We start from the raw sequence: 10,703 nt of genomic DNA, 5'->3' as shown, positions 1-10,703 counted from the left end.
TTTATTTCTATAATTGTTTCAATGAAAGTCTGACATTGATGTTACTTTTCAAATGTATTTACTCACATTGAGATAGCTGTTCCTCACATTTACAGGATACTGATTAATAAAGATTAAAAGCTAATTAAAAAAGCAAATACTTTGGAAACAATACAACACAATCACATTTGAAAGTATGAAAGTAGAAATTCATCCAATGTGGATGACATCTGTGTGTGTGCAGCAGATGGGATGCACAGTTTTTCAATGAGCACTTAAATAATTAAACAAGGATTTAAAAAAAAAGATAGACGTGTTTGCTCACATGGTTGTAAAATATATCGAATGACAACCACCTGTGCTTTTCAGGCTTTTGAACTAAACTCAATAACATGTACAAAACAAACAATAATTCAAGCACACACAAAAAACAGAGAGACCAAACAATAAAACAAGGATTAAAGAGATGTTCTGAGAAATAGAAAAATAGAAATAATAATGCATTTAATTTGTCTAAAATTTCTTATTCAAACTGACAAAATTGAGAGCAAACAATAAAAACAGCACAGATGTTTTGGGCTCTATTAAATAGGAATAAAATCTTATTCAAAGTTAATCTAAAGGTTAAATATAACCTTATTTCAGTTGTATACATTTGTGTAGAATCCTTTAAAATCTAAATTTTTTACATTATTTTAAAGTTTGAATCCATTTATAACATTTTTCATGTTGTGAATTTCACAGTGACCGAGCCGCAGTTGATTGGCTGAGCGTGGATGATTGACAAGCTCGACAGCCATTCACACGCCGTCTCCATGGCCCGCTGGCCGCGCCCCCTCTGAGCGCCGTGGAAACAACACTCATGGTTTGCAGAGACACAGACAGAGACAGACAGACAGCAGCAGGATGAGCAGCACGAGCAGGACTCAGACCCACGCGGGAGAAGTGAGTGGAACAGGAAGCTCCCCACGTCAGGAAGGACGCGGCCACAGATGAGCGACAGTGACAGGTACGTGTTTGTGTATGTATGCATGTGTGTGTGTGTGTGTGTGTGAGGTAAGCGCGCGTTCTTCCTCATCATGTCCGAACACGCTTCCGCGCGGTCCTAGCGCCGCCGTCAGCAAGCATGACCGCGTCACTCAATCACACAAGTTTATTATCGGAGGCGGCGGACGCTGCCGCACCGCACCGTGTCGCACCGCACGGCACCGCACCGCACCGCATCGCGCTTCTGTGGACAGGGCCGACAAACTGCGCGTGGAGTGTCCAGCAGCGTCTGGTGCCGGCGGATGCATCCAGACAAACATGAGTGGTAATGATGCGTCTGAATGACTCCGTGTGGACACGCGCCGTGCGGGAATAACACGCATTTATCCCCACATTGTGTGTAACTTGAGTGCGCGTGATGTAGAGGAAAAAAACATCCACGGAGAAATTCTGCTTGACTTGATCAGCAGGATGTTGATGCAGAGACGCAGACTCCAGCAGAGAAGCCGCCTCAGTGCGGTACATTGTTGCATATGGAGCAGAATCGTTTAGTGCGTGTGTGTGTGTGTGTGTGTGTGTGTGTGTTGTTGTTGTTGTTTGTTGTGTGCGCTTCAGTAAATAGATGCAGTGTAGGTGACTCGGCTCATGTGTGCGGCTCTCTTCACTCAAATGACCTTATGGTGTCAAGTTAGTTGCAGCGTCACTGCTGCTGTTGCTGCTGCTGCTGCTGGAGCTCAGGTGTTCACTCGTTCATCCTGCAGACGTGACTGTGATGTTGTGACCTTGTTTTTCCTCACTTTTTCCTCCCTATTTGTATTTATTTTTACATTGCTGACAATATCTAATTGTATGGAATGGTGTTTTCTGCCATTTGCGCTGCCATGTCATACATTTGACCAAAACCTTAGACCAGGGGGTCAGTGAGTACAATACTGTGGCATAAAATGGACTCTTAGGGCCAGACTGAAGACGTTTTTTTTTTTAAATCTCTTAAGAATAAAGACATAATCTTTTGAGAATAAAGCCATAATTATTATTTAAGAAAAATCTACACTGTTCCGGCATGGTGCGACTCAGCACTTTTTTTTTGCTTTTCAATTAGTGATCGTACCTGGTTCTTTTTTTTTAGTACCTTCTCAAGGTTTCAAGTGAGCTGAGCTGATACTATACGTGACGTCGCCAGACTCCTGACCACTGATTGGTCAGAGAGTGTCGTCACTGGAAGAGTCATGAGTGCGACGTCTGACACGAGAATCAAACCGAACAAAGTGGAATTGTAGATCAGTTAAAAAGACTTAAAAATCTTAAAAACATGTGTTAATCTCCAGCATTTAGCAAAGGAAATCTCTAAAATCCTCAATATTTAACAGAGGAGTAGTGCATTCCGTGCTTCGGTCATGCAGGAAGTACTGAACGATTCTGTGAACAAATCTTTTAGTTTGTGTGTCACATAGTCACGGCAGTTTCATGCAGGCATGCTGTGATGACTCCGCTTATGTTGAGGAGGTTCTATAGTAATGGAAAACCATACCAAACCGAGGCGAGGCGAGCCGGGGACTGTGTAGTGGAAAAGCACCATTTGAAAAGATTGTGACAGAGTCTGTATCAAAGAAAATGATCACAGAGGCTTGGCAGAATCATCTCTTTTGTGGAGGAGGTTAAAAACAAATCTCATAATATTCCAACTTTATTCTCGAAAGATACATTTTTTTTCCTCTCTCTCTCTCTACAGTTTGGCCCCAATACTCCGTCGTGTTCCCACTGAGAGGAAAATGATTGATAAATCACGGCACACATGAGAGGAAGCCAGTGTGATTGACAGCTGGTGTCAGGTGCCAGGTTGCACCTGAATTCTGTGAACGTCTGGTTGCAAAACTACAACTGAGACTCTTGAGGCTTTGAAACAGGAGGTCAGATTCTTATTGGGTGACATCACTCCTGGTTGCCACTTGACTTTAAACTAGACTTTATTGCCCTGCAGTTGTTTGCCTCTGCTGTTTTTAATATACATTTTATCCTCCTGTAACGTAAGCTGGTTGACTTAAAGGTCTGCTGTTACTAGGGTTTATTGGCACAAATTGAACACACTACAGATAAGTACGGTATGTTTGTATAAGTGTGTAATTGCTTTCAAGTAAATGTGTTTGGTTTCCATAGCCTTAGAATTACGCAAGGCCACCCTTCCTTACTGTGTTTTAAAATAGTGCTTACTATGCAAGTGAACAGCTTTAGTCCATCATTTGTCTGAACGCCGCAGTCCCACAATTAGATGTCACTAATTCTTACACACCGGACCACGAAGCTAGAATTTACACAGTTTCACTTGACACAGTGTTTTTCACAGATCTTTATGCTGCTTGGAAGTGGTGCCAGTGTAGTTCAGCTTGCCGTGGTTCAGTCTGGAACGGTGTTCCCTGATCTGGCTTGCGTCTTCTTCTCTGGCTGTGTAGGCCAATATCTGTATCAGAAATATTAACGGAGCAACGGCTTGTTCCAGTGTCGCCCGCCAATAAATTCAAAGAAGTAGAAGAATGGAAAATAAAAGAACAGTGATGTTTGACTCTCATGCAGCTGATTTTGAAATATCAATTTTTTTAGCAGTGATGTTTATGGTCCAAACGTTCATGCACTTTTAGCAGTGAATATGTGCCTTCCATTGATACTTCCTTATGCTTTAAAAATATAGTGTAGTTCACGCTCAAATGTTATTGAGTTTGGGCGGATTTTTTTCTTTTTAAGTTTGGTCCGTTTCATCTGATGGTCTAAGAAGTCACAAAAGGCAATAATCGGTTTGTAGCAGGTGTTCTTGCAGACTTGGATTCACAGTCAGTGTGTTTATGTGCATGTAATTCAGTTTTCTTAATGTCATGTAAACACAGTAGTCTGACTCAAACCAAACTAGTCTTAGTCGGACTAACATACCTGGATAATGCGACTCAAATTCCGATTACACCTGCATGTACTGTATACGCTTAGCTGGACTTGGTGTTTTGCACATGCACCAAAATTTCCTCCCCAGTTTTTGACCTGGAAGTCGAAGGAGACGACGCACAAACCACAGACTTTAATATGTTTACATGTACAGTTTAAATCAAGTGGTCATGCAGGAACAGATGTGTGAAAGGCTTGTGCTGGTCAGCGCTGTGTAAATGGAAAAGAAAAACAAGGAATTCAGACATAATAAAATGATATATTGGGCATTTTCTTTTTAGTTGCAGAAACTATACGTGACCACTGCAGCATCTTGAGAGTCAGGGGAAGGAAACATGCAGCAGAATGGCCTCAGTGTTCAGTGCTGTGTCCTCAGGGCAGTAACCTGAACCCACCTGTGTGACATGCCTGCACAGAAACCTCACCCTCTTTCTGTCGAGTTCTAACTAGCCCACACCCCCACCCACGCTTGCGTCCACACTCCTCAACTCCACATGTCGGATCACAAATGTTTGACCACTCGAGCCACTGTTGTAGCTCCACATGAAAGAATGTCTACACATTCATATGATAATTCGGTGGCTTTTTTTACGACAATCCATGACTTTGTTCTTCATGCGTGTGCACAAATGTACAACCAAACACAGATGATCTCGCTCAATGCGCATAATTTAACCCGCGTAAGTGCTGTTTTTGAATTATTCATCGTCATCCTACGTGCACATAACTCTTCAATCATTTGCAAAGTAAATACTGAAGACAGTCTTGTGTTTTGCTCCGTTGTAACTGAAATCTCGTGCGGTAGAACGATCACAGACCATTCAGGACAGTACAAATAACAGACAACACTTTCTTGACTTTGTTAGAAAGTCCTGGTTCCTCTAACTAACTGTGGAAGGATGAAGTGAGAACATAAGACCACAACCACAGAGCTACAAATCTGTCCCACCAGGAAACTTGTGGTATTCTTCTACTGTGGCTGATTGTTTTCAATCCAAATACTAAATATAAAAGTTTGATCATGGATGTAACAGTGTTTGAGTAAGGCTCTGGTCAGGGGGAAACTTGGGTGGAAGTTACCTGGTCGAAAGAAGAGGGAGTTTACCCGTGGTCAAGAGATGCCCCATCCACGTTCAATACATAGACTTTATGACGTTGTGAATTAAGAAATCCTACACTTTTAACCTTTTCACGGACGCTTTGTTTTCTTCAGTTCGACAGATGTCGTGATCCAGCAATACATTGATTATCACAGTACTGTTGTATCGTGATATTATTGGTATCGCGTACCATGTCTCATGTACGGTGTCATTCCCACACCTACTTTGTGTATAACTTTCCATGCATCCATACTGGATCATGCCTTCCACTCCAGTAGCGGCGATTTTGTAGTTTTGGGGGTGAAAATGGAGATGAAAGTAAAATTCTGAAAGTAAATTATGGTTTTAAACTGCCTACTTTCTATTAAAAACAAAACCGTTTTTCCACATCTTGGGTAAAACCTCAGAGAGTTTAAACATTCAGTCAATATAGTGAACCCTTGTTATTTAAGAAAGTTACAGTATATAGCAGGCCACACAGTGGTTAGCACTCTCGCCTTGCAGCGAGAAGACCCGGGTTCGAGCCCCGGTTGGAACAAGGGCCTTTCTGCATGGAGTTTGCATGTTCTCCCCGTGTGTGCGTGGGTTCTCTCCGGGTTCTCCGGCTTCCTCCCACAGTCCAAAAACATGCAATGTGGGGATAGGTAAATTGGACACTCTAAATTGACCGTAAGTGAGTGTGAGAGTGAATGGTTGTTTGTCTCTATCTGTGTGTGGCCCTGCGATGGACTGGCGAACTGTCCAGGGTGTACCCCGCCTATCGCCCGATGTAGCTGAGATTGGCACAGCACCCCCCGCGACCCTCTGGTGGAGGATAAAGCTGTTAGATGATGACTGACAGTATATAGCAGTAAAACTGTATATTATACTGAACTGTCGCGATACCCCGAATTTCTTGTCTCTTTTTTGACCAAAACAAGAGTGTGTGCCAACTACTTGACTGAAAAGTGTTGTGCTACAGGAAGCATGTGCAGTCAACACTTCTGTTTCGTTCATATTAAGACATTTACGTCACATGGACCATAGTGGACCTCCGCAGCCATGCGTAGTACGTAACCCCCTACCTCTGCAGTGCACACGTCTCCAGGTGCAGTAGGAAAATGGCTCTCTTTATCTGCTCGTCAGCTTTTAATAATTAAATGAGCTCATCAATTCAATCGACTTTAACTGCACACCACCGGCAAAGTTGTTTCAATATTTGACTAAACTCTGGGCTCCATGAGTGTTTCACATTCATTGATGTTGACTTAGAGGCTCTGCTAAGATTGCTAAGAAAACATTCTTCAATGCATTTTGAAATCTTCCATATTTGAGTGCCATAGCAATTTAAATATCTGTAGATGATAAACTGGAACAGTTGCAGGTGTCGGATTGTTGATCAGCGTTCCCTTCAGTGTTCTTGCCCAGGAGGTTTCGATAAATTCACGCTCTGCTCAGTTGTGGATTGAAACCGTCCACTTTTTCCCCCCTCGGTGAAGTCATTTGTGGTGTTGGAGCCATTGTCTTGCTTCATGATTCACTTCCTCCCAGTTGATTTGAATGCATCTCTGTGTAACTTTGCACATGTAATGTTTCTGTAGACTTCCTCTACAGTCATCCTACTGCTAACATCGCGAATGACTCAACCTGGAAAGATTAGCAAGCCAGTTCCAGAGAAAGCCACACAAGTCCGAGCCTTGGTGCTGTTTTTTTTTAAATCTATGTATTTGCATGTTCCAACGCAGTTTTCCATGTGGACTGGTTTGTGTCTTTTTTTTTACGCCTCTATAGTTCTGCAAATCTCAATTTTTATTGCATGTAAAGGTGTCACCCGACAGATACACCTGTGGAATTGTCTCATGTTGTGGACATTGTTGTGTTTTGTCTGCCATGTGACTGGTAGTCGCATGAATGGAAAACACAGGTTTTCTCTCTCCCTCAAATCGATGTAAATCTAAATTCACGTTCATATCAAAATAAAAAGCTATTTTTTGGCCTTCAGACATAAGTAAACATGTTCTGCCCACAAATTAAGCCGACTCACCCTCTCCTTTGTGGATTGACTCAAGCTTTAAAGATTCTCTTTAGGTTATGGTAGCCACAGAAATGTGATTATTAAAAATATTTTTTGTTGGCTACTATTGCAAAATGAAAGACCATTGTCCTAAAATAATGAGACGTTGACCTTTTTCTAATAAATGTAGATAAGAAAAGCACTAATAAAAAGTTGAACGTGGTGAAGTTAAGTTTAAAAAAAACAGACGCTGAGAGTCTTAAAATAATGTTTTTAACCCGCTTGTCTTCGTGTTATCACAGAAACATCTTCCAGTAGATTTAGAGGTGACTGGAGAAACTGTGACAGAGTAAAGAGCGCAACACTACACAACAGTGCTGATGTTGCAGCTGCGAATCCCTTCTCTCTTCACTCTGAAAGCATCTGCTCAGGCCGAGCGCCAAATCTGTCTTGTGAGAATCATCAACTTTCAAAAAAGAACCTAACCCTAAGACAGCAAGATTACTCATGCAAGAGTGAAACAGACTTCATGTCGCCGTCGCTGTATCGTATGCGAGAAGCGATGTTACCCTTTTTTTTTTTGCATGTGTCCATCTTAAGCTGGTGGATGAAGAACAACGTCTGTTTATGTTGGTGTTGTATCGAGTTACAGACACAAGCTCGATCCCCTCTTGTTCCTCCTGACAGGACATCTGTCTCCATTAGAGAGGACTATTGATATGCTGCTGTATCAGTCTGTCCTCCGCCATCTTTGGACGTCCGAATGGAGGACTCCTATTGTTTCCCACAGCCTGCCACATTGTACCCGTCTGAGATTGCCTAGTATCATTTCTCTCTGGACCATGTGCTGCTAAGCAGCTGATTGACCGTCTCTCTGTCTCTGAACCCCTCCTGGACTCATCGCATGCATGTTAAAAAGCCAAGCCCTGCATGAGTTTCCCACTTATTACCAGTTGCAGAAGACTGGAGGTTACCACATGTTCCAGCATCTGACAGAGTGAGGTCATGATGAATTCATGATGTGCTGACAGTCAGCATAATCTGGGGGAAAAAAAGAAAAAGCACGTCGATGCTTTGGCAAGAGTTTGTTTGTCCCAGATGCTTTCCAGAGGACAGCCATCAGTGACAATGATGCACTCCATTTAACACAAGTGTGTTTGACTACACCCCACAAATTTTCTTTTTAAACATTTCCATGACCCAAAGATCCCAGATTTATAGCCATGTCTGTAACATCTAATTGGCAAACAAAGAATTTCTCTGAGATGTCAATGATTTCCTTAATTTTATGCGAGTTATTAACTAAAAGGTTGGGAAAATTCTGCATCATTTGTTAGGGGGTTTCCGGCTAAAAAGCAAGCATATACAGTACAATCAAGAGATTACGTGGATTATTTCAACATTTACCAGTGACATCAAAGTCAAAACGCTTGCAAACAAGTACTTGCCGCAAATTAAGCCAATTCGCCTTCATTGTTGTGGATGGACGCCACCTTCAAAGCCTTCTTTGATGTTGTGCTCGCTTCAGACAAGTGAGGATATTGTGCTCCGTTTACAGGTTGGCCGCTATTACAAAGCGAGATGACAGAGCATTGTGTGCGGTGTGCGGAGGACGGTATTTATTTGCATTCTGATACCTATTCTTCCAATGCTCCTGGGATTTGGAAAGACATGAAGGATGAGCATTAAAAGGAGCTGTGAGTAGCAGCACATCATAATGATCGTTAGATTTACAGGCTGATAAGGGCTGTGTGTTTTTGGATGAATTATAGATAGTGAATGCACTAAGCTGCTGAGGCTACAGCTATGGGTGAGGCTGGTGTTTGACAGACTTTACCAGACTTACCTCAACTCTGACCCACCACTGCAGTTGTTCTGTATTTTTACACTTCCTATTTTCATGTTCGATACACTCGGCTCCTCCCAGCTTCTCCTTTCTTTTTCTCTCTGCCTGTCACTCATGCATCAACACAAACACATCAGGACAGTCAGACTCATTAAAGACATTGTTTTGTTCTCGCGAGCGACGTGTTTTTGGACAGAGAAGAAGATGGAGCGGCGTTATCTGCTCACGGGAAACGTGTGTTCATGCCGGGTGTTAAGTGGTTGTATTTAACACTGACAGGGTCTTATTGTTTTAAGGATTGTTAAAAGATATCCACAGCAAGTTCAGAATAAAACTGGCCTAAATTACTTAAAGAAGTAAAAGTATTTCATATGCGACAAGAGTTTTCTTGGAAGCAGTAATTAGTGTGCGGACAGTTTCTGTTTGTCATCATTTATCTTTTATATCATTGAAAGTGTGTTGTCTAATATTTAATAGTGTCTTTGTGGGGAACGTACATATTGAAATTGGCTCCAAAAGCTCCGGTTAAAACGAATTACACGGACGGAACATTTATAAATGATATTTTATGCCAGAAATGCTCTCGGATTCTTTGTTCTTTTTGCATGTGTTTGCACTATTTCCTGAAGGCCGTCCTGTTAATACAGGAAAGACTGCATTGCATTATCAATATGAAATGGATCTAATTAAACGTTGTTAAAGTAATAGTTATGGGTTTGTCCTAAATCCCTAATCTAATACATTCGTGTTTTCGTCCGTGTGCTGTTGACCCTCCCCACCCAGCAGATGGTCTCTTAATATGCCGCAGCCATCTTTTAATAATATCTAACACTTGAGAGCCACCTCTGCTGCATAGGTTCCGTCTCGACCAATCAATTCCAGCCATTTTTCTCCACATTCTAAATGATTTCCATCTCTACACCACCGCCTTTGATGTTGACTCTTGAGAGTCAACTCACCGCAGGAGACCTCTGTGTCTTCCACTAATGATCTCTACCCGCGCCTGGGTTACTGCTTTAATGTATTGCACAACACTTGCCTTTTTGTGCGTGTATGTCCTCTTCGATAGCACTTGTACATGCTGTTCTTTTTCACCACAATGGATCATCTATTTCCTCACGCTGAGTACGTGTTATTATGATGGAGCGAAAACCTACAACCTCGTGTCTGTCAGTGCTATTTCCAGTGCCGTTGTAGAGTCGCGGTTTTGTGCTGAATCAGCTGCTGCATTACAGCTGACTGCTTAAGTAAGATCAGCGCCAACGTGACAGTTTATATTTAAGCTCCCGTGTGCAGTTAGGAGAGTTGGGATGGAATCAACACGTTTGTTGAATCAACATCTTGATGCCTGATGGTGGTTAATCCCCGTTCCCTGTATGATAATTGAGGATTTGTGGCTTGTACTGTATCATAACATTTTTATACAGTGGTGCATATTATCTGCTGTTTACTATTTACTATTTTTTTCTTATTTTACTATTCCAGAGAGCTATATTAGCCTGCAGCGAGCAGGTTGTTTCGATCAGTATTTGTGTGGACCATACCTGCCTAAAGTATGAATTTAACAATAATATCATATGCAAACACGGCTTAAAGTTGATGTAAGACATGTACAACTGCAGCCTTTAATGTTTAAAACAGTTACTGCAAATTCAATTCAAAACATTTTCTGAGCATGGGTCAAATAGGTTGCCAGATTTGACAAATGATATAACAAAGACGCTGCACTAATACCCAGCTTCACACATATATAACTGTCCCCCTGTCTGTTAAATGTTTTATAAACATTTAAACTATGTTGTTAACGTGACACGGCGCGTCGTTTTCCGTCACGTTTTTCGTGACACAAACACACAAACTAGTGACG

At 41.8% G+C, this 10,703-nt stretch overlaps 1 protein-coding gene across 3 annotated transcripts in view; it reads left to right on the top strand.

Annotated features, from left to right (window-relative positions):
* Positions 1–861: 861 nt before the first annotated feature.
* The window catches only part of LOC122759969 (rho guanine nucleotide exchange factor TIAM1-like), a 47,561-nt gene continuing 37,719 nt past the window's right edge, over positions 862–10,703 (top strand). For 2 of the 3 annotated variants that reach the window (XM_044015000.1, XM_044014998.1), the window contains exon 1: positions 862–988. The gene's annotated coding sequence lies outside the window, so the exon portion shown is untranslated. Of the gene's footprint in view, positions 989–2,698; positions 2,877–10,703 lie in introns of all 3 variants that reach the window. The other variant, XM_044014999.1, reaches the window with a different exon arrangement.

This window comes from Solea senegalensis, unplaced genomic scaffold (genome assembly GCF_019176455.1).
Source record: "Solea senegalensis isolate Sse05_10M unplaced genomic scaffold, IFAPA_SoseM_1 scf7180000012729, whole genome shotgun sequence".
In the NCBI taxonomy this organism is placed as follows: domain Eukaryota; kingdom Metazoa; phylum Chordata; class Actinopteri; order Pleuronectiformes; family Soleidae; genus Solea; species Solea senegalensis.
This window is presented reverse-complemented; position numbering and strand designations above follow the sequence as displayed.